The 24,580-nt window shown below is 36.2% G+C and overlaps 1 pseudogene; it reads left to right on the forward strand.

Annotated features, from left to right (window-relative positions):
- The first annotated feature begins 3,715 nt into the window (after window positions 1-3,715).
- The window catches only part of LOC149557990 (uncharacterized), a 73,631-nt pseudogene continuing 52,766 nt past the window's right edge, over window positions 3,716-24,580 (forward strand).

Below are 24,580 nucleotides of genomic sequence, written 5' to 3' on the forward strand. Positions count from 1 at the left end.
TACATCTCAATATGATGCCTTAATGTTCAAATACATTTTTAAATATTTTTTATTTAGAGAATTATAGTGATTATCTTTAATTAATGAATTTTAATTAAATGTTTTAGTGTTGAAATGCATAGGGATTATTTTTAATTCATGAATTTTAATTAACATGATAAAGAAAAATATAAATATATTTAAATTAAATAAATAAATAAGTTATTAATAATTTAACATATTGTAATTTTAATGTAATAAGAATGATAATAGAAAATTTTGAAATTTATTATATATTATTTACATATAAGATAATTTATAATTAATTTTAATTTTAGAGTATAAGAGGAGAGGATAGAAAAATTTCATATTCATAAAAAATAAAAAGCAAAAATTAGCAAGAGGAGATGAGCATATGTGAAGGAGAAAAACACTAGAAAAATAGTAGAGAGGATAGGGTGAGATAGAGAGATAGAATTAATATATCTGAGATGATGGTGTGTGTGTGTGTGTGTGTGTGTGTGTGTGTGTGTGTGTGTGTGTGTGTGCGCACGCACGCGCGTGCGCGCACCCATATTATTTGGCATCCACTATTTACTTAGCTCCTATGTCACTCAGCTTATACTATCTACTCAGAACTTGAGTGACTCGGCACATGAGTGGCTCGGCACTCACTATGACTTGTCATGGTCTAATATATACATGTTCTTGACATTTACTACTTTTTTGGCATGAACTAAGTAAATAACTTAAGTGTGTTGGCATTCACTTGTCAAAACCAATCTGAGATCAACAATATCCCCCTTGGACATGAGTGTCAAAAACACTTGAGTATACATTAAGATCCTTAATCTTACGAGCATAACATATCTCAACTCGGCTTATATACAAAACTTCAAAATGTCAATATTTTGTAACAACTTATATACCTCAGAAGTTGATAACTCCCCCTGAGTTAATATATCTATTTTGTACTCCTGCTAACTAAATGTGTCTCTATTGATATAGTTTGACTTCATGCTTAATTCTGTGCTTGCTCCCCCTTATCTAATTCTGGCTTTTCTTTGTTCCTCTTATTTCTCCCCTAAATTCTTATTCTTTATTACTCTAAAAAGTAGTATCTCCCTCATTTTCTCATTTCATTCTCCCCCTTTGCTCCATCTCTCCCCAAAAATATTTCTCCCCCTTTTTAATACTTATGTCAATGGGTATACACTAATTGTGTATTTGTTTAAAAAAGATTTATGGATATCCAATATCATTTTGAGGGTTGCATCCCAGTTCTCACATGCTACATTCAATGACTTGATTTGGTTTGCTAGCTCAACAACAAGGTGAGATAGAGCATCTAAGGTAGAAAGATTTGGGTCTTTCTTCATTAAGGTTTCAACATAACCTAGCTCCTTGTGCAAAATTTCCATATTGGGGGTGAGAGTGGCTTAGATAGTAGTCAGTTTAGCCCTTATGTTGGCCACATCTATTGTCAATACAACTAATTGACTCTAGGTTTAAAGCAATGTCCTAAAATACTTCTCACTCTGAGCTAGATTCATTGGTAGTTTTGCACCTAATGCAGTAATTTGGCTCTCCAGACTCAAAATGTGACTTCTAGTCTTTTGGGTGAAGAGTGATGGATTGCATAATTTGGTGTACAATGAGAATATTTTCTCAAATACCTTCTTCACATCCTCAACCTTAGTTGCCAATGTAACTTGTGTTAGTGCTATGTCACTTGATATCTTTTCATTCACTTTGTTTTGGAATTTCTTTTCTGACCATTCAGGTAATTTCACATTAGTATCTAGGTCTTCATTATTGACCTTCTCTACTATATATGTCAATTGTTCCATTAGTGGCTTGGTCTCATCTAGATTTGGCAGACTAAATGCATCCAAAATGATGTCTTTAATATCTTTTAGTGCCTACTTCTACTTGTGCTCCCTTCTAAGCATTTCTTGATGCTTTTTCCTTGTTATGGTTTGTAGTATGCCCATTTGTTCTATAGTCATTGTATCATAATCATACTTGGGAAAAATAACCTCTTCATTAAGGCTCACATCTCCATATTGGATCACTTCTTCTACCTTTGATGAATTCGGGTTTGATACTGAGATTTGCAATGGTGTAGCATCTATGCTTAGCTTTTGAAGAGTATGACTTGATGGAGTGCCAGATACTAGTAATGTTACTAAGGTTTGAATAGTAGTTTGCTCCTTGAGATGTGGTGTCAACTCACTCTCTTTAGGCTTTCCCTATTCTACCACAATGACTTGATTGGCACCTTGACCTTGTGTTGTAAGTGCATATAAGTCTATCTAACTAATTTCTTGTTGCAACTTATGTTTCCACTATGCTCTTCTCTACTGTATCAACCTTAGTAGTTGTATCAACCTTTTCTAATATGGCTTTTAGTATCTTGACCAAAGTTTTTACATTAGTGACTAGAGGGATGATGGAAGCTAGTTCTTGTGGATTCACCTTTTCCCTTTCAATGTCAGTCATTGTTTTTTGTAGCTCATCCACACTGACCAATACAAGATTGTCACAAAGTTTGGCTTGTAGTGTAGACTAATCTAGTATCTTGTTTAGATCATCCTCTATAGGGGGATTGATTTTCTAAGCTGATAGATTAGAAACATCCTTAATAGTTATGGTTTTAGTAGTCTCCCTTGGTACATGTTGAGGATTGGCATTCAACAATTGTGTCTTGCACACTCTATTCTTCTTCTTGTTGCTCTGGCTCAATTGTTACCTTGTCATCTATGTTTTATTTATGCTCCTTTCTCAAGAGTATCAGCATTCTTATCATCTTCTTCATCATGCTTGACTTCAATGGTTTCTTTGTCATGCCTAACTCCTTCTATTGGTTATTCTACTTTTATGACTTAGCTGTGATCTAGTTTCTTTCAGTTTGATACGTTGATTATTTAGTCAGAACTTGGTTATATTCTGTTTAATAGAACATAAAAAAAATTTTGAGTGTGTTTTCGGTATCAGCATTACTCTATCTAGATATGACAGATGACTTATGATTTTAATATGTTTTATTGAGAGGTTTTAAATACCTGACATTTTCGGTTGCATATATCATATTGCTTTGAAGGAATAAATGTTTTAAGTTCTTAATTTAATTTGAGTTTTTAAGGTTTGAAAACATGATTATAAGAATTTATAATGTTAGGGTATCAAGTGTTCATGAGGTTAAACTTTACAAGGTTTATGCATGTAAATTGTTAATAGATTAATCACTTCCTTAGAGGTTTTTGACTTAGTATATTTGCAAATGTTGTGAATGGGGTAAAATATATCTAAATGCATTTACCCTAAATTGGTTTTGCTTCAAGACATTAGTTCACTTGTTTAATTAGGGTCTTGTTAACCGTAGTTGATAAAATATACATATTATTTAGTTTTGTTAATTTGGGTTTTGAATGCTTAAAAGAGGTAAATTTTGCATGTTTCAAATAGCCAAAATGGCGGTGGTAATGGGTCTGTCTTGTGTACTCGACATCGCTATGTGTCACTGAAGCATTAAGTGCATAATTTAAGAGGTATTATGGCACTCAGGGTTTCTGTTGATCATTTCATTTGCGAGTGGATTTTTTGTTGAGGTTAGGCCGAAAACATGGCTGCCTTGCTCTGTTTGGTTTACATTTGTGAACCTAATTGCTATGGTTTCTAAAACATGGAAGAGTTTGTTGAAACTATTTGCATGCATATGAGGTTTTGTATCGAGATGTTACTCACCGTCAGTTTGTTTTGCAAGTTCTTCAATCTCTGCATTTTTGAAGTTCGGTTGGACTTGGCTTCTGGGGCTTTCATTTTAAGCTTCATAGCAGGGCTCTGTGTTGAACGATTCTTGTTTGTTGAATCTCAAGTACGGGGCCTTTCTTAAACCCTACTCTCTTTCTCTCGGTTGTGTGTGTGTTTCATTTGAACTGTTAACTAGATTGGTTAAAATGGTTTGTTTAGGGTCTCGCATATCGACACCCAAGGGTGGAAGTGTGCAGGTTCAGCAATAATTTGTTGGACTCTGTATATTTCCACATTTGGATGTGGGTATGGTGAGATTGCTATGGTAACATAGCCATGCTGTAGCGTATTTGTATGTGAAATGGTAATTAGTATTACATTAATGCTCTCGGGTTTTCATTAAGTCGAGTTCTATGTGTTTTGGAATTTCAGTATATAATGTTATTGGGCATTTTGTTAAACTGTGGCATGCGCTCGAGCTATAACTGGGTTATTGTTTTGTATTAAGCAAGCTTTATTTGGGCTTTTAGTTGGGCTCTATTTTGTGTAGAAACTATTCATTTATATTTACACAAATTTATGTTTTTATTTATTGTGTTGAGTCGAGTGTGAAAACTACATACTTATGACTGTTAGCTCGAAACTTTTATAAGGTTAAATTGTATGGTTAAAACTGAGTCATGATGGTGAATAGTCATAGCATAAATATGTTTTAGAACGTTTGGCTTTCGCCATATTTGGACAGCATTATGAGGAATAAAATGAAGGTTTCTCTATTTTCGTTGTTAGATTCAGGGTATAAAACCTGAACTTGATTTTTTTATGATCTATATAGACATGGGTACGAGAATCCATTCCAACCAATAGTGACTGTATTTAAAGCATCAATTTCTAAAAGTTTGCTATGTAGGAAACTTAAACGTAGACTTCAATTGTCAATTATAGTTTGACATTTGGTCATACAGTTAGCTTGTAATATTAAAAGTGTTGTATTAACAAGTTATATCATAGTGTTTTTACTTGGTTTAAAATACTATCGAACAACCAACACTTGAGGTGAATTGGCATTACGTTTCGAACACAAAGTTGGCATTTGGTATGTTGTCAGTTTTTGTTAAGCTGTCATATGCTATTATGAAGTGGAACTAGGCAACGACATCTTGTTAATTAGATAAGAGGGAACTTGAAAATCAATAGTTACATCATAGCGACAGCAAAATTTTCCATTAAGTAATGAAAAGATGTGGAATGGTAGCAAGTTTTAATAACTCTTGTTTTATTGAATTATGCAAGTGATTCGTTTTCATGTTCAATTATATAATGTAGTTTGTGGTAGTTGAAGAATTGCATAATTGATGATATTTCATTACCAAAAAGAAGATAATGTGAATCTATATGTGTGCATATTAAAACATGGTAGATTTTTATTTTAATTAGTTTTGATTATGGGTATGCTAGAAGTTTTTTATTCAGTACCTGTGTAAATAGCATATAATCTAATTCTGTTTCACAATATTCGTATGTTATTAGGATTCGGGTTGTGGGCAGTAGCATATGGTCATATAGTTTATGCAAATTTGAAAATTGATGTTAGTTTATGAATTATGCACGAGTAGAATTTTGCATTTGGATTTAAGGCTGAATACATGATATCGTTATTGATGTTATTTTGTATAAAACATTACATGGAGAAGTCTACTAGACATGATCAAATTAGTTTGAATATGTTATGAAGCATTCTGGTGAACAATTGTAGGATGTTTTGAATTGAAATTTTATAAGTTGGAAATCTTTTATTTCAAAAATGTATTTCAGTCCATATTTAAAATGAAAATTGCTACAATTAATGAGACAGACTTTGTGATATATGTTTGATGATATGTCATTAAAGAAAGAATATCATATGCATGCTGATTTGTATCTTGGTCATTTTGAAGTCAAGTGCAGATGATTATGTCAGCAGGAAGTTAATTGTATAGTATTAAGATTAAGTAAGTACCGTTAAGTTGAGATAACAGTTTAATTGTATTTGCATGATCTTGATATTGTAGGTTACATTTTTGTTGTTATAATTATCCATATTTACCTTTGATTTGGCAGAATAAGATGTATTACAAATGGATTAAAAGATGTAGTACCATGTTGTAAACTGATTTATATCTGTTGCATGTGCATTCTTAGTATATCTGTTTGATGTGTATTTTAAGAATAGCTGTGATGAACATATATCGGGGTGGCTGAATTTGGTTTATCCGATTCAGTTAATTAATTCAGTGATAACTTTAAAATAAATTGGGTGGGTTAATTACATATAAAATATAATTGGCCTTACCTATGACTTAAACCTATATGGTTAAGTACAGAGAACAAGGCATGTCTCTATTCTGTCAATGACAAGTATAATAGAGAATACCATTATGTGATGACTATGAGCATACCACATTTGGATGTAGAAACTTAGTGCCATAACGATGACACCTCAGAATATATATGTTTCATTTACAGGTTGTTCTTAGTGTGAGTTTAATTTTGCATTGATAAGTAATTGTTTACTTCTTGCATATTAATATCAGATTTGCACTATATTAGATGGATTAGAAATCTGCTTTTGGATATCTATATGTTGGTACTAACATGTATGCAGATGGATTTTTCTTTTAAACTCAGTGTGTACTGAGCCCCTGTTTGTGTTATGTTGCATTCTGTGTGGTTTTCAGGTGCTTCAAGTTTCAAGTAGCTAAAGACGTCGGTTGAAGTTACTACTTGAATCAGCATTTAGGGTTCCTATGTTGGACATAGGTGTCTAGAGATGAAATTGTATTTCATGATCATATTGAACTCTTTATGTATTCTTATTGTAATGAAAATGTATTTGGATGATATTCTCTTTCATTGGGAATTTTTTTGTATAAGAGTGATTCAGTCCTTGTATTGGAACTTGTGTTGAGATTATTTAAATAAAAAAAAATTATTGTATTCTTTGTTCTCGTTCTTTGTTTCAAGTATTGTTTTGTTTATGGTAGGTAGTGTGTTACATTCTTGCTCTTCTTCCTTGACTGTTATTAACCCATAAGTCAATTTTCACATTTGTGTGAACTTCTTAACAACATCCTCAATGTTATTTTGTAAAATGTTGAAGGCTCTATATTTGGGTGTAAACCTAACTGCATATTTCTTCACAACCTTAGCAATTTGTCCCTATTGAGTTTAGGCATCACTTGGGCTAGATATGTTTCTCTAATTTGTCTCTCCAAGTTTAGACAACAGTGCCATTTTTTTTCAAGTCTATCATATAGATTCTTTGGCATTGAGCTGGCAAATTCTAGTAGAGTTGTCTTGAATTTTACCATCATGGCATATATGGCCTCCTCCACTTTATTTTTCTCTACTTTACCCAAATTATCAAAATCAACATGAATAAATCCTAATAATTCTACACCATTCTTAGCATTTTCACTTAATTTTCAAGATCTGACAAAGGATTGTGACTCACCACCTTAAATTGGCTATTGTCATCTGATTCTTTTTTCTCTTCATTTGACTCGTCTTGTGCCACATATTTTCTTCTTTGTCTCTTCTACTCTTGACCTCTGTGCTCTACTAGTTTGGTCTTTTCCTTAACCTTTTAAGTTGTTGCACATGTACTAGCTCTTGTAGTAGGTGTAGTGGGCTTGGGAAAACTTGGCTTGGCTATCTTCTTATCTTTTGTTACTAGTTGGGCTTTAGCCTTCCTCTTCTTTAGCTTTGTAGGAGTAGGTGCTTCCTCAACTTCTTCTCCCTTGGCACCTTCAATATCCTACTCTTCTTGGTCTTCTCCTATACCCTAAGTTAGTGCAAGAGATGCTTGTGTCTAAGAGTCTTCTTCCTCTTCATCCTCCTCCTCCTCCTCCTCCTCTTCTTCTTCTTGCTCAACGCCCTCTACAAATTTGACTTTCAATTTGTTCACTATCTTCTCCTTTTTCTTCATAGCTAAAGTAGTCTTCAATTCCATGGTAATCTTGGATTTTACCATCTCATAGTATCCAAATATCTTTGCACTTTTATCTACCTCTTCTACAAGTAATGCAGTAATATTTATAGAGGCTTCATCCACATTTATTTCATAACCTAAGGGTCTCAACCATCTCACCCTTGGTGTAGTAGCTTGTACATAAGTGTTTACTCAACATCCACTAGAAAACATACATCATCGTAGTGTTTCTCTACTAGTGACACTAGTATTCTCAATCTTTCCTTCATTGAATTCTTCAAGTCTTCAAAATACCTTGTCATTAAAGATTCAAAATTCTCACCTAATTGCTCAATGTATTCACGAATCTGTACTACCACTGATCTATTGGTTTTCCATCCCACATTGTCAAATGAAGAGAATGTGTTTTGCACATAAACGAATATACAAATCAATATAGAACCAAATTTACATTGTGCACTCTTTTTCTTTCTGATTGCTCCAAGGTTCTCCATCAATTGTTGTAATTATAGCTCTACTAGATCATATGCATGATCTTTCTTGACAATTTTGTATCCCACATCCATAGCTATATAGGACACACTATTAAATCTACTAGATTGATAGAACTTGTGTGAAATCACCCTCACAACAAAGTCAATCAATAGATTAATAATTGTGTCTATTGTCATGCCTCTTTTGTTCCAAATAGCTCTAGTGTTTTTCTCAATCATCTCCTTCAAATCACTTCTCAGTGTCTTAGGCTGATCTAGGGTTGGGTAATGAGTAACCCTATGAATTATTCTCTTAGTAATTTTGATAGGCCCATTGTCTAGTCATAATGACCTATCATGAATTTGGCTAAGCATTATCCTTATCCATTTTGTCTTAAACACATTTGAAAAATCTAGGGCTTGTGTCAATCCCTTCCTCTCAATGATTTTGAACTCTTCCTTCAACATTCCATTATCACATAGTCTACCATATGCTTCCCTAATCTCTATATCACTAATGCTACCAATCTTATAGTTATAGCATATTCTTACATCTTGTACCATTATCACATTCAGTTGAATCATCGATAATGTACCCAAAGGGTCTTGCTTATAAGGAATGGCATGTATAGCTTTGAAAATGGGTTTCTTGACCTCATTACTCACTAACTAAACATTAAAAACTTCCTTTCCCTCTACATTCTTTGAAGTTGATGCCATAATGTGAAACTAGGGTTTACGAAAAGTTAAACTGCATATCTCAGCTCTTGATAGATACCTTAAGAAATTTGATGAACTGGTGAAGAATCTCTACTAGAATATTCTACAACTACTTTGAATGGATTTCTAGATCACCTTCTACTCTACTCGCTCTTTCTCAAATTTGAAATGATAAAAAATGAGCTAAAATTGATCAAATACCCTTTGAAAATCTTGCAATAAATGTTGAGTGCTTACATAGTTGTAAGCTTGACATCAACCAATTTTAGGCTCACTTGGCATCCATTGACATTTCAATCACTCGACAACCACTATGAGCTCAGCATCAACTAGCCAGATTGTTAATTTGGCATCTTCTAGAATTTCACTCAACACACATAGGAAATACTTCATGCTTGGCAATAACATGAAAAAATTAAATAGTTATCTTGGATTTCTAATAACATCTTGCATCTTTGTTCATGCTAATGTAATCTTTTCAATACTAAATCCTTTTGGAACTGATGTATGATATAACCTTTAAATATCAGTCTCACATACCTCTTGATTGCCTAGTTTGATGTGGTGTGATCACTTGACCCATTGGGTAAACTGATCCCTTCTCCATTTGATGTGTTGCAATCATCCTTTCTCTTCCATGTCTTATTCATTTCATCTCTGACATTTTCAACATCTGCCTTGCCTTTTTCTTTATCAAATTCACAACTTGGTGCCTTTGACCTAGTTGGACAATACCTACTGATGTGACCAATCTTCAAATAGCTAAAACATGTGGTTTGACTCAACCACCTTTGGTAGTTACCTCTGAAGTGTGGCCTAATACAATTCTTAGGAACATGTCCATATTCTTGACAATAATGACATCTATATCTTGTATTATAATCCTAATTATAAGAGTTTCTATTGTTCCTTGCCTCTATTTGCCTATTTGATGACCACATGGGTTTGGATTTGCACTCAAAAGCCCTATGTCCATACTTTTGATAGTTGTAGTAATATCCTTCAAATCTCTATGTGTATGTGGTCTTGGTTCTGCATTCATCTACCTAATGACCTTGTTTGTTGCACTTATGATAGTGAACCATGTTCTTAGGCTTGACATTCTGACTTGTAGTCTTGCTCTTACACACATTAGTAGTATGTCCTTTCTTACCACAATTATGACAAGTGGGTTTGGAGTTCTTACCTTTATTGCTCCTTTCTTCAACACTTTTGGATGATTCTACTTCTTCAATACTTGTGTATTCCAGCCTTGATGTGTTATCATTAGATCTAGGGGATCTCAATAGTTGCTCAAAGTATTTGATGGCTTCATTAGTTTGTTGAAACTTTCAGCAAATTTCTTTTCCTTTTTTGAGGTCATTCTGCAATTGCTCATTCTACAATTTCAATGTTGTTATCTCAATTTACTTGACATTCAGTTCATAGTTGACAATAATCATTTTGACTTAGAGTATAAAATTGCATTTTGGAAATCTTGGTTAGTTCTGAAGACTTCTCTTCTAGTTTGTTGGCCAAAACTCTTTTGTCTTCTTCAATCGTAGCTTTTTCTTCTATGGATTTCTTCTTCTATTCAATCACCTCACATAGCAATATAGCTTATGATTCTTCTTCTAATTTGAGATTTTTGATTTCCTCAACTTGGGCTCTATTCTTTTTTATTAGATCTACAACTATTGCATCAAATTCATTCAAGTCTCAATCTGCAAATAACTTAGTAGTGTCTATCTCTCTGTATTGTGTGTCATTCTCCATAGTAGAAATTTATGTCCTTCTCTTCAAGGATTTTTTTAGTTTCTCTAGCTTCATTCATTTGATTTAGAATGAGATGTATTTAAATCTCATAGTTCTCAATAGTCTTTCCCAACTTGTAGACTTCCATTTCAAGATATTTTCTCAAAAACTGCAAAGCTTCACTTTCAATGAACAAGGCTCTAATATCAATTGTTGGAATTACAATAAGAAAGGTAAAATTTTGAGACAGGGGGGGTAAATTAGTAGTTTAAACTTAGACCCATAAAACTTTCACCACACATCTATCTCATGCATTCAATGAGTAAACTAAAATAACATGTAAAACATGTACATCTAAATCATGTAAAACATATAAGCAATCACACTCGTATGACACCAAATATGATTACCCAAAAACCCTCCAAGTGAGAAAGTAAAACTAGGGTAGGGATGACACCCACAAATCTTCAACACAGTAGTAATAAAGTGTATCTAATGAAGGTTACAATATTTTGATCATGAGTCATGATCTACTCTATGAAAGGTCTTCCTATTAAAGGCTTACAAAGACTGTTAGGTCTCACCTTGTTAGAGGATTTCAACACTCTATTAGAAGTGTGCCTTGCTAAAGGACTTTAACTCACAACTAATTAAGCACCCTATTAAAGGATTTCATATAGCCTATTAGGTCTACTGTGTTAAGAGATTTTGATTGAAATCACCTGTTATAATGTCTCAACTTTGATCAAGTAGTTAGCACTTGATTGGTTGATAAAAGATCACCTGAAAACAATGTCTTCTTGATCCTTCTTGATCAAGTGTCTCTTTGGTGTATCCTTTTCTCTATCCTCTATTCTACTCTAGTTGATTCTGTAATATAGTTTCACTTCATAACTTCTAAGCCACCATGAATGCTCTATTTGCACATGCAAATTTCTCTCTTAGCTCCTTCATCACCTTACACACTCGCTAAAGAGTTTAGTGTTTTTCCTCCTTAAGAAGACTTAGGTGACTTAGGGTTAGGTATGAATCTATAGCTGAGATTCATCAATTTTGCCACTTAATCCTTTCCATTTTCTAATTGGCTACATGTAATTGCATAGGGAATCCTACTTGAGGTTCATCTTTATCTCAAAAATATCAAAATTCAATCTTAAGTCAGCTCAAAAATGGTTTACATAGTTATTTGTGTCATTACAAATAAATATGTCAAAATTTTCTTACTTAGCATCTAAAGCCTCGGATGCTTGGCATACACTACTCTCTCTACTGTGACTCAGCACCTATATTGCTTAGCATCCACTATTTACTTGGCTCCTATGTCACTCGACATATACTGTCTACTTGGCACTTGAGTGACTCGGTATATGAGTGACTCAACACTCACTATGACTCGGCATGTACTATTTGTTCGGCATGAACTAAGTAAATAACTTAAGTGTGTTGACAGTCACTTGTACAAATCAATCTGAGACACTCACTATGACTCGGCATGTACTATTTGTTTGGCATGAACTAAGTAAATAACTTAAGTGTGTTGACACTCACTTGTACAAATCAATCTGAGATCAACATATATATATATATATATATATATATATAAAGAAATATAAATAATCAAATATAGATAGTGAGAAGTAAGTTGTAGAGAAAGGGGTAAGATAAGTTAAAAGGGAGTGAATGTGTGTATAAGAAATATATAGAAAGAAAAGATATAAAGTTATATAGGGAGAATGTGAAAATTACATAGAGACATATGGATATAAAAATAGATAATTATATAAATATACACTAAGATGGAGAGGAAATGATAGTGATGATGATATAGAAAAAATATTTACGGTGCCCATTTTGTATAGAAAATATCAGATAGAAAAATTGATAATTATAGTAAGAGATAAGAAAAGAAGTGAAGGGGGTGGGGGGATAGTGAATAACATGATAATATAAAGAAAAAAGAGAAGTGGATAAGTAAAAAGATTGATAAAGATGAAAATAGATAGTGAAACATACTAGATTTAGTGTATATATAGACAGATAAATTAAAATAAAATATCAAAGTGGAGGATGCCTATAGAGGTAGGGACAAAGAAGAGGGGAGTGGGAGGGAGAGTGATAAAGATAGAGAATGATATAGCTATATGAGGTGACATATGGATAGTGGGTAAATAGATAGTTATAGTACATACATAGAGTGAATCAAAGAAAAAATAAAGAAACTATATGTAGATGTACATAAGGAGTAAACGATAAAGATGGTAAGATAAAATAGAGATAGAGGTGTAGATAGGATTGTTCATGTGTGATTACAAGAAATATAAAGATTGGGATAAGGAAGTGGATAGAAAGAGTTTATTAATAACTATTCAAGAACATTATCAAAAGTATACAAGACTATCAGCTTAACCCTTGCACCCTTTAAAGGTGCAAGTATTAGTAAAATAAAATGAAAAGAAAATAAATAAAATAAAATCTTACACAAAAAAAATCAAATGAATTAATGTGAATAAAACTGTAACAAAATAATAATAAATAATAATAAAAAATCAAGAAGTGAAGTCGAGGACTAGATTCTTATTTTCCTAGTCATTTGGTAAATATGCAATATGCAAACATAAAAGACTAGCCATTGAGAGATTAGTAATGGGACAAAATTTTTAAAAAGATGTTGATGTAGACCAGCCAAAAAAAACCATAAAATTACGATAAATTTCATCCATTGTAGCATTCCTTCTTTCTCTGATTTCCCCTTTTCAAATGCCTATTTTATTTTGATTTTTCATACGTGCATGCTAGCTTCTTTGGCTATTTTATTTCACATTTTTTTGGCAGAGTAGAGGAAGATGGAGAACAACAAAGGGAAAAATCTTCTCTCAGGTAATTCTTCATAGACTCCATTTGAATGGATTTAATTTTTAATTATTATTAGTGTATGTTAGTAAATCTAGTCGATATTGTTTCCTTTGTCAAGTAGAGAAAATGCTAAACTTGTCATGAGCAGAGTAATAAAAATAACCTTTAATTTTGGTAATGGTTTTTTCATGTGCATATTGTGCATTTAAAGATCATCTCTCCCCATGAGACTACATTTTCTTGGGGAATTCTATCAAACAATTCACGCCCAATGTCTATGACTTCACATTTCTTTAGAGGAATTTTGTCAAACATTTCACATGCTAAACATACACTTCATATTCCTTTGCATACATGTCTATTAGAATTATTATTATACCATCTGACACAATAATGTTTGCTTGAAATAGTTTAAAAAGTTTTATACCCCATTAGTATCTTTGTTGTCTTCCCTTTGAGTTGCAAGCCCTAGTTCTTTACCCTTGGTATTATTACCCTCGAAGCTTTTTCAATTGCTTGCATTACTACGATGGTAGTGGGTTTTGCATGTTTGTTTTTGGAGATAATTTAATGTTCTGATGAAATTAATACAATTTCATCTAACATTTTTTTTTTTACTCATTTGGGATTTAGATATATAGATAAAACAAATCACATTTGGATGACAATTTTTCTCTTAATCTTTCAGTTTCCACATTGTGTTTTTTGCTCATCTTTATTTTTTTAATTCTTTTTGCTTTTGTAAAGAATAGGTGAAGTGAGATTCCAATGCAGACATGAACCTGGCAAGATTTTGTTAGATTTATTACATTAATTAGGTTAGTTTCTAAGTTTAGTTTAAATAAGTAAATTAGTAAAATATATAGTTGTTGGGAAGTTATTCCCGTAAGTAGTTTTTGTAAGAGAAAGTAAGGCTATATAAAGATGCTCAGACATCAATGCATATAACATTCAGTATCAATTCCATTTGTATTTGAATGTATCCATAAAATCTGAGTCAATAAAAATAGTCATTTAATATTTTGGCTCTTTCATTTGGTATTAGAACCTAGTACACAGATAGTAGACAGTAAACTATGAGATGAAAATATTTGTTGTGCCCAACAATGACAACAATGTTTGTATGCAATAGTGAAGTTTTCAAGTAGTACTTGTATATGAGCAATGTTAGTATGCTAATAGAAACCAAATTTAAATAAAGCTTCTACAAACTAAACAAAATTCATAAACTTCAAGATAGACTAAGATGAGCTCTCAATTGAGAATATGAGCCATTAATGGACTCTCTCAATAAGAAGCTCTCTTGTTGAGTAGCTTTATCTAAATGGATAGGATGTATGCTCAATATGCTTCCAAAGGCTTCAATGGATGATTGTGGATTTTTGGTGTGGATAGATGGCTTTAGTATGGATTTGGATCTCAAAATAGCATTATAACTTTACTTCATGGATTGTGTTATTTTGCAAAGGGGAAGGATCCAATTTATAGGCAAGAGGCTTGAGGGATTGAGGGCTAAGATGCAAGGATGGGAAAAAGCTTATGGAGGGCTCAGATTGCATGAGAGGAGAGCACATGGATTGTGCTTCCTTACAACCAATCAAGGAGTGACACATGTCACATGGTGAGAGGATGGAGGAAAGGGGAAGGATGAGTCAACAAAGGAGGCTCAAGGGATAAAATCTTCATAAAGACCCTCATAATGACTTGTAAGAGCAATAAAAGGGCTTGTAAGAGTCATTTATGGCCTAGTGGACTTCATAAAGTTTTATGGTTGAGATATTTTGAGGGTGATGAGAGAAAATTCGACTTGGACTTGATTAGGAAGGTTTTAAGCTTGCTTAGGCTTGTGCAAATGATTAGAGGATGGATTAGGATGGTTTAGGATTAGCTTAAGGATAGGCAAGTGGATGGCATTTAATGAGGGTGGGTGAAGGAAGAGATATTTGTTAACTTTGGGTTGGGTTAGTAAGTTTTAACCCATGTTTAGGGAATGTGACAAGGTTAGGAGGGGATTAGGATTAGGTTTAAAGACATCTTCTAGAAGAGTCTAGACTTTGGATGAGGATAAAGACTTTCTAGAATAGTCTAGAATTTCCTAGGATGAGGATAAAGACTTTCTAGAAGAGTCTAGAACTTCTTAGGATGAGGATAAATTAGATTTTTAAGAAATAAATAAAGTTTTATTTATTTCAAGGGTTTGGGTTGAGGAGATATTTATTAAAACTTTTTTAATAAACATGAAGATTAATATTTAACTTTAATTAAATATTTTGAGTTGGGAATAGGGGTAGGAAATGATGGGATTGGCCTTTAATCAAAATTAAAGAAGGATTAGAAGATTTTGGAAGAGGTTATTGGTCATAAGGAAATTGGCCAACTTTTGGAAAAAAAATAAATTTTTTATTTATTTTAGGATTTTTGGTCAATTTATTAATTAAATAATTAATAAATAAGGAAATAATGTTTAAATAAGATTTAAACATTTTTGGGAGGGATTCCTTAATTAAATATTTTTAATTAAGATAAAGGTATTTAATGGCATGAAAATTAATTAATTAATTAATTAATTAATTAATTAATAAATGATGATGTCATCAGGACTTTTTCAGAAAATAAAAATACTTTATTTTCTAAAGGTTTTTAGGTGTCTACATTTTGCCCCTCTTTGATGTGATGCCGCAAGTGGCATGGCATCAAAGATAAGAAAATAAGATGCCCAAGGCTAGAGCAGAAGAGGAGAGAATGGACTGTGAGATGCCCCCTCAAGAAGGCAGTGGAGAAAGAAAGCGAAGCTCGATGGCTTCTTGAAAAGTACAAGAATCTCAGATGAGCAAGGAAACTTAGATTGGCAAAGAGAAGGGGTTGAATTAGCTCAAACTCTCACTATGGGAGAATGATAAAGTAGAATCAGATGCACAAGAGGAAGCAAGCTTAAGACCTTAGGGAAGGTGGAGGATGAAGGAGCAGAGCACTATGGAAAGGAATCCAGGATAGGGAGATGGATGAGTGGATTATAAAGCTGATGCAACAGGATTTCAAAGAGTTAGATTGGCGGAAGATGGGTTTCGGAGATCCCTAGGACTAGGATTGTGGATCTCGAAAGATGAGGCTTGGTGGGTTGATTTGGATTGGTGGATCCCTAAGACTAGGATTGTGGATCCCTAAAGCTAAGAGTGATGAGTGATTCAAAGAGATACTGATGCATTAGCTGGGGTAGGAGAGACGGATGCTAGATATGGATGGGGGATAATGGAGATGAAGGAAAACCATTGAAGCTTTTTGAGCGGGGGGATACTTCAAAGAGAAGTACCACCATGTAGTTGAGCACTAGATTTGCTATAGGACTATTGGTTAATTGCCAAGGTTACCAAGAACATCAAGGCCTTTTCACCAACCGTCCAGAGGACTGACAAAATAACCCAAAACAAACACACAAGGATTGCCCCAGCATCACACATGAATCCTAGAGGAAGCAGCGTGGAAACGACACTGGAGAACCCACAAGCAGAAAAGAAAAACAAACGAAAGACTTGATCAAGACCTTACACTCTAATTGCCCCATTCGCAGCATACCATGATATGGAAGATCGTGGCAACCTTGAGGAGGGAACAAGGAGATTGCTTGGAAAAGATACTTCACGACCCAAAAGGGAAGATCCCAAATCAAAAGAAAGTGAAAATCCAAAAGAGAACCGTTTGCCAACGAGATGGGTAGGATGAGGTACTAACGAACCAAGATCAGACATGATGAAAGCTATATCCTGCAAGGACCTATCGGAGAGCACCTAAGCTGGTGGATTTGGATGAGTGATGCGTCTGGCAAGCTGAACTAAGAAAGATAAAACTTTGGTGATAGGAAATCTAGCTAAAGGATGCATTGGAATATCTAACCAAAGTGTGCGATGTGTACAAGATGTTGACCAAGGACGAACTAACACGAACGCTGGATAGATACAATGGTACTAAGCTAAAGAGGATGTACAAGCTGATGGACCAAGATATGTTACAAATGTACAAGTTTTTTCATGTTTTGGTTTTTGTGAGATGGAAATGTTTGTGAAGGATGGGATGTCTATAATAGGTGATAGGTGGATAGGTAGATGGTTTGCGAAAAGATTAAGTGAAAATGGGGTTTTGTGTGTGCACGTGATAGTATACAAGCTAGGATACAAGATTATTTATAGGCTGGAATATGGTACAAACCTTGGACAAGATTCGGATAGACAAGGTATGGTACAAGATTTACAAGGTATAATACAAGCTTTGCTACAAGATTTACAAGCTGTACAGGAGGTATTTACAAGCTTCATCAGATTTTGGATATTTGGTTGGAACACCAAGGGAACAAGCAAGTGTGTCTTATGGGATGGTGGGTACATGGATGAGGGATAGGATAGTGATAGATAATGTATTAGTCTTTAGTACACAAGGCGCCTGAATTACCAGGTTTTCACCAAGGTACCTATCCAAGGTGCTTGAATTGCCAAGTTTTCACCATTGGACGCTTATTTTTCTTTACTATTTTTTTCTTTTGTATTTTTCAAAAGCCTGGTATACCAAGGATCTTCAAGCATAGAACTTCTTGAGATGAATGATGTTAGTAGGATCATTCAAGAGTTCTCCTTCTGGTGTAGATAGTTGATAAGCTCCAGAGCCAAAGGAAGCAGTGACAACATAAGGACCAAGCCATGTAGGTTCAAACTTGCCTTTCTTTTCTCGATCTACTTGGACTTTCATGTTTTCTTTGAGGACCATGTCACCTGGCTGAAAGTGTCGTGGAAGCACCTTCTTGTTGAAATTTCTTTTGAGACGAGTTTGATAGACTGTGAGATGATCATAGGCTTGTTGTCGCTTCTCATCTAAGAGATCTAGCTAGGTGAGTCGAGCTACTCTATATTCTTCATCTGATATTTGCCCTTGCAAAGATATGCGCAAGGAAGGAAGTTCAACCTCTATAGGTAGTACCGCTTTGGCACCATAGACTAGGGAGTATGGAGTTGTGCCTGTGGATGTACGGAAGGAAGTTCGATAGGCCCATAGGGCTGGATTTATTTGTAGGTGCCAATCACGGCCGGAATCATTGACAACTTTCTTTAGAATTTTGAGAAGGGTTTTGTTAGTTGCCTCGGCCTGGCCGTTACCTTGTGGGAAATATGGGCTAGAAAAGCGGTGATGGATGCGGAGGGAAGTGCATAATTCTTCCATGTTGAGATTTTCAAAGTTACCTCCGTGGTCGGTGAAGATGGTGGATGGGATGTCGAAGCGGAAAACAATGTGGTACAAGATGAACTTGGAGACTTGAACTCCTGTAGCTGAGACTAGGGGGACTGCTTTCACCCATTTAGTGAAATAGTCTATAGCTATTATTATCCATTTATGTCCATTAGATCAGAGGGGTGTGATAGTTCCAACTAGATCAAGGCCCCAACAAGCGAAAGGCCAAGGTGGTGCAATAGGTTGTAGATCTTGTGCCGAAGCGTGCACAAGATTTGCATGCTGCTGACATGGGAGACACTTTCTGACAAAGTCACAAGAATCTTCTTCAATGGTAGGCCAATAGTAGCCTGCTCTAAGGATTTTTTGCGCTAGGACAATACCACTTGTGTCGGCACCGCAAAGTCCAGAGTGTACTTCCTTTAACACCATCGCAGCCTCATTTTGGTCTAAACATCGAGAGAGAGTATCATGATAACCCCGACGATATAGGGTATTGGCTATGATAACATAGCGGGATGATTTTCAGATGAGGTTTTGGCGTTGGGTACGTGTGAGGTGAGGGGATATGATACCATCGTTAAGGTAAGCGTGAATCTCATGGTACCAAGGGGATTGGGGACCAACCAAAATACAAACACGGTTTGAATCCTCATTCGCATAGGCGGGTGTGAGGAGCTGCTCCACTAAAAACTCATACTGTGTAGTTGCTTGGGGAATTTCCAAGAGCGAGCCTATAGTAGCCATAGCATCTGCTGCTTTGTTCTGTATTCGAGGCACTTGTGTAAATTGAAGCTTTGTAAAATGTTGGGTTAGCTGATCAACTAGCTCTTTGTAGGGTAATAGCTTTTTATCTTTGGTTTGATATTCATTTAGGGCTTGCTTGATGATGAGCTGAGAATCGCCAAAGATTTTTAGCTCAACAATGTTCCATTCTGTAGCTATCTTTAATCCTGCTATGAGGGCCTCATATTCAGCTATATTGTTGGTGCTAGCGAATTGTAGCTTGAAGGCTTTTGGAATGTAATCTCCTTGAGGTGTGACCAACAATATTCCTGCCCCTGATCCATGAGATGTGTATGAGCCATCAAAATAAAGTTTCCATGGGGGTTGTTCTTCAATTAGATAGATATGCTCATCTGGAAATTCTGTGATCAATGGATAAGCATCTATTAGAGGTGCATCAGCTAGGTGATCTGCTATAGCTTGCCCTTTGATTGCCTTTCTATCCACATACTGGATGTCAAATTCACTAAGGAGCATAACCCATTTGGCCAAACGGCCTGTAAGTGCTGTTCTAGAGAGCATATACTTGAGAGGGTCAATCTTGGAGACTAGTTGGATGGTATGACTTAGCATGTAATGGCAAAGTTTTTGAGTTGAGAAAACAACTGCCAAACAAGCTTTTTCCATAGGAGTGTAATTGAGTTCATAACCAACTAGGGTTCTACTGATGTAGTAGATGGCTCTTTCTCTGTTGTAGTCATCAAGCTGTGCTAGAAGTGCCCCTAGAGCAGTAGGTGTTGCTGATATGTACAAAATCAGGGGACGACCAGGAACTGGTGGAACCAAGATAGGGGGATTGATGAGATACTTCTTGAGATGGTCGAAGCTGCGCTGACATAAAGGATCCCACTTGAAGTTCTCATCCTTCTTTAGTAAATGTGAAAATGGTGTACACTTATCTGCAAGCTGGGAGATGAAGCGCCGAACAGATTGGAGCTTTCCTTGAAGAGAGCAAAGCTGTCGTAGTCTCTGGGGAGGAGGCATGTCTAAGATAGCCTTAACCTTCTTGGGGTCGATCTCTATACCTCGTTTAGAAACTATGAAACCTAGAATCTTGCAAGATGTGACCCCAAAGACACATTTCTTGGGATTCAGCATGAGATGATATTTGGCTAACCTATCAAAGACTTTCTCCAGGTCAGCAAGATGATCCATGAAGGTATGAGACTTGACCAAGATATCATCCACATAATCCTCCAAAATGCTATGGATGAGATCATGAAAAATGGCTGTCATAGCTCTTTGATAGGTAGCCCCAGCATTCTTTAGGCCAAAAGGCATCATGTTGTAGCAAAAGGTTCCCCAAGGGGTAGTGAATGTTGTCTTATGCTGATCCTCTTCTGCAATCTTGATTTGATTATACCCAGAAAATCCATCCATGAGGGACAAAATTTCATGTCCAGCTGTAAGATCTACAATCATATCTATGTTGGGCAAGGGAAAATCATCTTTTGGACAAGCTTTGTTAAGATCTCTAAAATCAGTGCAGATTCTGATGTCACCGGAAGGTTTAGTGACAGGGACCATGTTGGAGATCCACTCTGAGTAGTCGATAGGTCGGATAACCTTAGCAGCTAACATTCTTTCTAATTCAGCTTTGACCAATAATGCCACCTTGGGGTGCATTTTTCTAAGCTTTTGTTTGACGGGCTTGATCTTTGGATCAATTGCAAGATGATGAACTACAAGCTTTGGATCAAGTCCTGGCATGTCTTGATATGACCATGAAAATTGGCCAATGTTCTCTCTTAAGACCTGAAAGAGGAGGTCAGCTTGGTCTTGTGAAAGGGATGCAGAAATGTGAACAAGTCTGGGGATCTCTGATGAACCAATGTTGACTTCTCGAGTATCCTCAATTAGAATAGAAGACACCTCTGGTCGATTATCTTGAGGAGGCAATGATAAATCCTCATGTTCTTCTAGATTTTCTTGTTGAGGGGTTCTCTTCATTGCCTTAGCTAGTCTTAGATTCACCTTAGTTCCAGTTTTGGGTGTATCGAAACTAGGTTGGGGATTTTCTCCAAAATACCCCTTGGGATCTAGCTTGTAGATATAGGCAGAATCTGGCTTTGTTTTCTTGTGAGGAGTTTCAGCTCCCATGAATCTTAGAAGTGCCTCCTCTGATGTGAACTCATCGATGTGTATGACACTTGGTTGGTCCCAATCTATGAGTTGTGGATGGGCGAGTGGTAGGTCAATGAGGTGGATGGATAGTTCTTGGAGAACAGAGTCTCCGAGGGAGATTTGGTCTAGGATATCGTCGTAGGCTCTCTTTTCAACTTCCTCAGGAATGTCTTCGATTTTGACAAGGTTGCGGTGAATGTTTAAAAAAGCGTGACTGTTCTCATTGGTGCCCCCAATTGTGGGTATGCCAAAGCCAACACCTGACTTCGATTCCCACTTGTGTGCATCGATGGGGCACTGCATGCCTCTTTCTTCTGGTCCTCGACCACCACCTTGATAGTTCCATTTGTCAGTGATGAGCTTATGTTCTTGGGGATACTTTTGGCTGAAGTGATCAAGGCGTGCTTGATTTCTTTGAGGTGCATCCTTATGTAACCATTTGTTGATATCTGGAGTGAGCTCCTCATGAAGAGGGATTTTTGAGGATACAAAGGTTGTTGGGCCAAACTGTTTGTATCGAGGAGGTGGAACCTCCTTAGCTTTGTGATATGTCGGTCGTCCATGGGCATGTGGATCAAGTGGGAGTGCCCCGACAGCAAATGCATCTGACAGACTATACTCTCCACAACCTTTGTTATTGATCTTCACGGTAGACAGGGTAGAGGCGAGGATGGTTTCTGGGTCATTATAAGTGTGGGATGAGCTGGCGATGGATGTGCCGATATCAATTCCAGGGCAATGGTTTGTATATGAAGCTTCAACCGCATTGCAGTAAGCAAAGGGTTCTGGATCGGCATGGATGGTTACCTCAGTGCCTTGATGCGGAAATTTGATGCACTGATGGTAAGTGGATGGAATGGCTTTCATGGCATGAATCCATGGGCGACCAAGGAGGATGTTAAATGGTAGGTTTAGATCAATAACATGGCAGAGTGTCTCTTGGATGACTGGCCCAACCTTGATTGGCAGCAAAATAGTTCCTTCTGTGGTTCTTTCCAAGTTGTCATAAGCTTTGATGGTGATAACCTCACTGATGATATCTGCCTCAGTATACCCAGCTTGTTTTATGAATTTTAGGGTGCAAATATTCAAGGCTGATCCATTATCTATCATTACTCTTTTTACAGCAAAGTTGGATACCATGATGGCTATGCGAAGCGAAAGGGTGTGATCTGGCTCGACCACGGGTATGTCGGTGGGTTTGAACGATAGGGCACATGAGGATGAGAGGTGTCCAACAAGATTATGAAAATCAGTAGCATTGATATCAGAAGGGACACGAGATTCTATGAGAGCACTGTCAAGGATGTTCTTGTACACAGGACTAGTGCGAAGAAGGTCTAAAATGGAGATTTGGGCTGGCAAGTTCCCAAGGTGTTCCAAGATATTGTACTGGCTTTTTGATGGAGCTGATGGTGTTGGTGTAACAGGTGGGCCTGCGATGTTAAATCGTGCTCTTCGAGTGGTGACTGCACACTCATTGTTTGGTCCTTGGATATTGATAACATTGATGGAAGGCTCTTTCTCGGATATACAACCAATAAGGCTACCATAGTCTATATAGGATGAAGTGTGGTCATTGTTCTTCCCATGCTGTTGGTTTGGCTGATGGTTGTTGGTGTTGTTGTTGGTTTGGATAGGTGCTTTTCCAGGATTTTGGTTGTGGTGTGGAGGAAAAGCATTTTGATAGATCTGTAAGCCTGCATTGGGAGAGGTTTGGGCACCAACAGTGATTTCCTTCCAATCAATGAGGTCCTGCACATAGTCTTTCAGTTTCATGCATCTGAGGGTAGTGTGACCTTTTACCCTATGAAATTTGCAGTACTCATTATCTTTGTACCATGCAGCTTTGGATTGGCTTGGGTCAATTTGCTGGGTAGGAGGAAATTTGATGAGGTTTTCTTTGACTAATTTCTCAAAAATGACATCCAATGGCTCACCAAGGGGTGTATAGTTTCTAGGTGTAGGTTGGAATCTAGGCTTTTGTCCTGCAGCTACATTGATGGCATTAGCTTGATTGCTAGACCCTTGGAAGTTGGGTCTTGGATTGTGGTTTTGATAGCTTTGGTTATTCTGCTGTTGGTAGTTGATAGCTTGTTTATTTTTTGGTTGATATGGTGGGTTGGACTAGTTGTGAGAAGGACCAACAATATTCACATGTCTGGTGTTAGTGACGCCATCTATTGCAACGTGCTTGTTTTTGTTCCAATACCTAGACTTGTCATTGGAATGTGATTGATTTTGGTTGGCTTCCTTGTAAAGCTTGACCACACCATCTTTAATGAGTCCTTGCTCAAGGATCATTCCTTTCTCTTTGATATCTTTGTAGGTTTGCAAACAGTTCATGGTCATGTGGTGAGCCAAGCTAGGATGGGCATTATCAATAAACATTTTCACAACATGGCGTTCTGGCAAGGTGCAGGATATGCGGGTGGTAAGGGTTTGCCATCTTTGTAGGTATTCGGCAAGGCTTTCTCCACCTTTTTGCTTGGTGTGGACAAGATCAACTATTGATAGCTCTGTTTCAACAAGATGGGCATATTGGGCTACAAATGCCTCAGATAATTCAGCAAAGTTTTTAATTGTGCCATAGGGGATTCTATAAAACCATTCAAGAGCTGGTCCAGCTAAGCTTTTGGGAAAAAGGTGCAAGAGGAAGACATCATTGTATGCTACGTCCTGGCAGTGCATGTAAAATTCTTTGATATGTGTGACAGGGTCTCCTTTTCCTCTGAATTTGTCAAATTTGGGTACCTCAAAGTGTTTGGGAAATGGTGTCATGGTAATGGCTCTGTCAAATGGGTAAGGACACACATTCTCAAACTTTAATGTCTTCGGATCATTCCCTTCTTGGATGGCTTTCAGAGCTATCTTCATTTGCTCCCATTCTGAATTGATAGGTGATGGCTGGGGTGCCCCCAATGTAGGAGTTCCTTGAGGTAGGTATGTGCTGGATGGGGCCACTGAATATGGA

This window comes from Cupressus sempervirens, chromosome 5, assembly GCF_028749045.1.
Source record: "Cupressus sempervirens isolate cs-2001-9-10 chromosome 5, ASM2874904v1, whole genome shotgun sequence".
Lineage (NCBI taxonomy): Eukaryota > Viridiplantae > Streptophyta > Pinopsida > Cupressales > Cupressaceae > Cupressus > Cupressus sempervirens.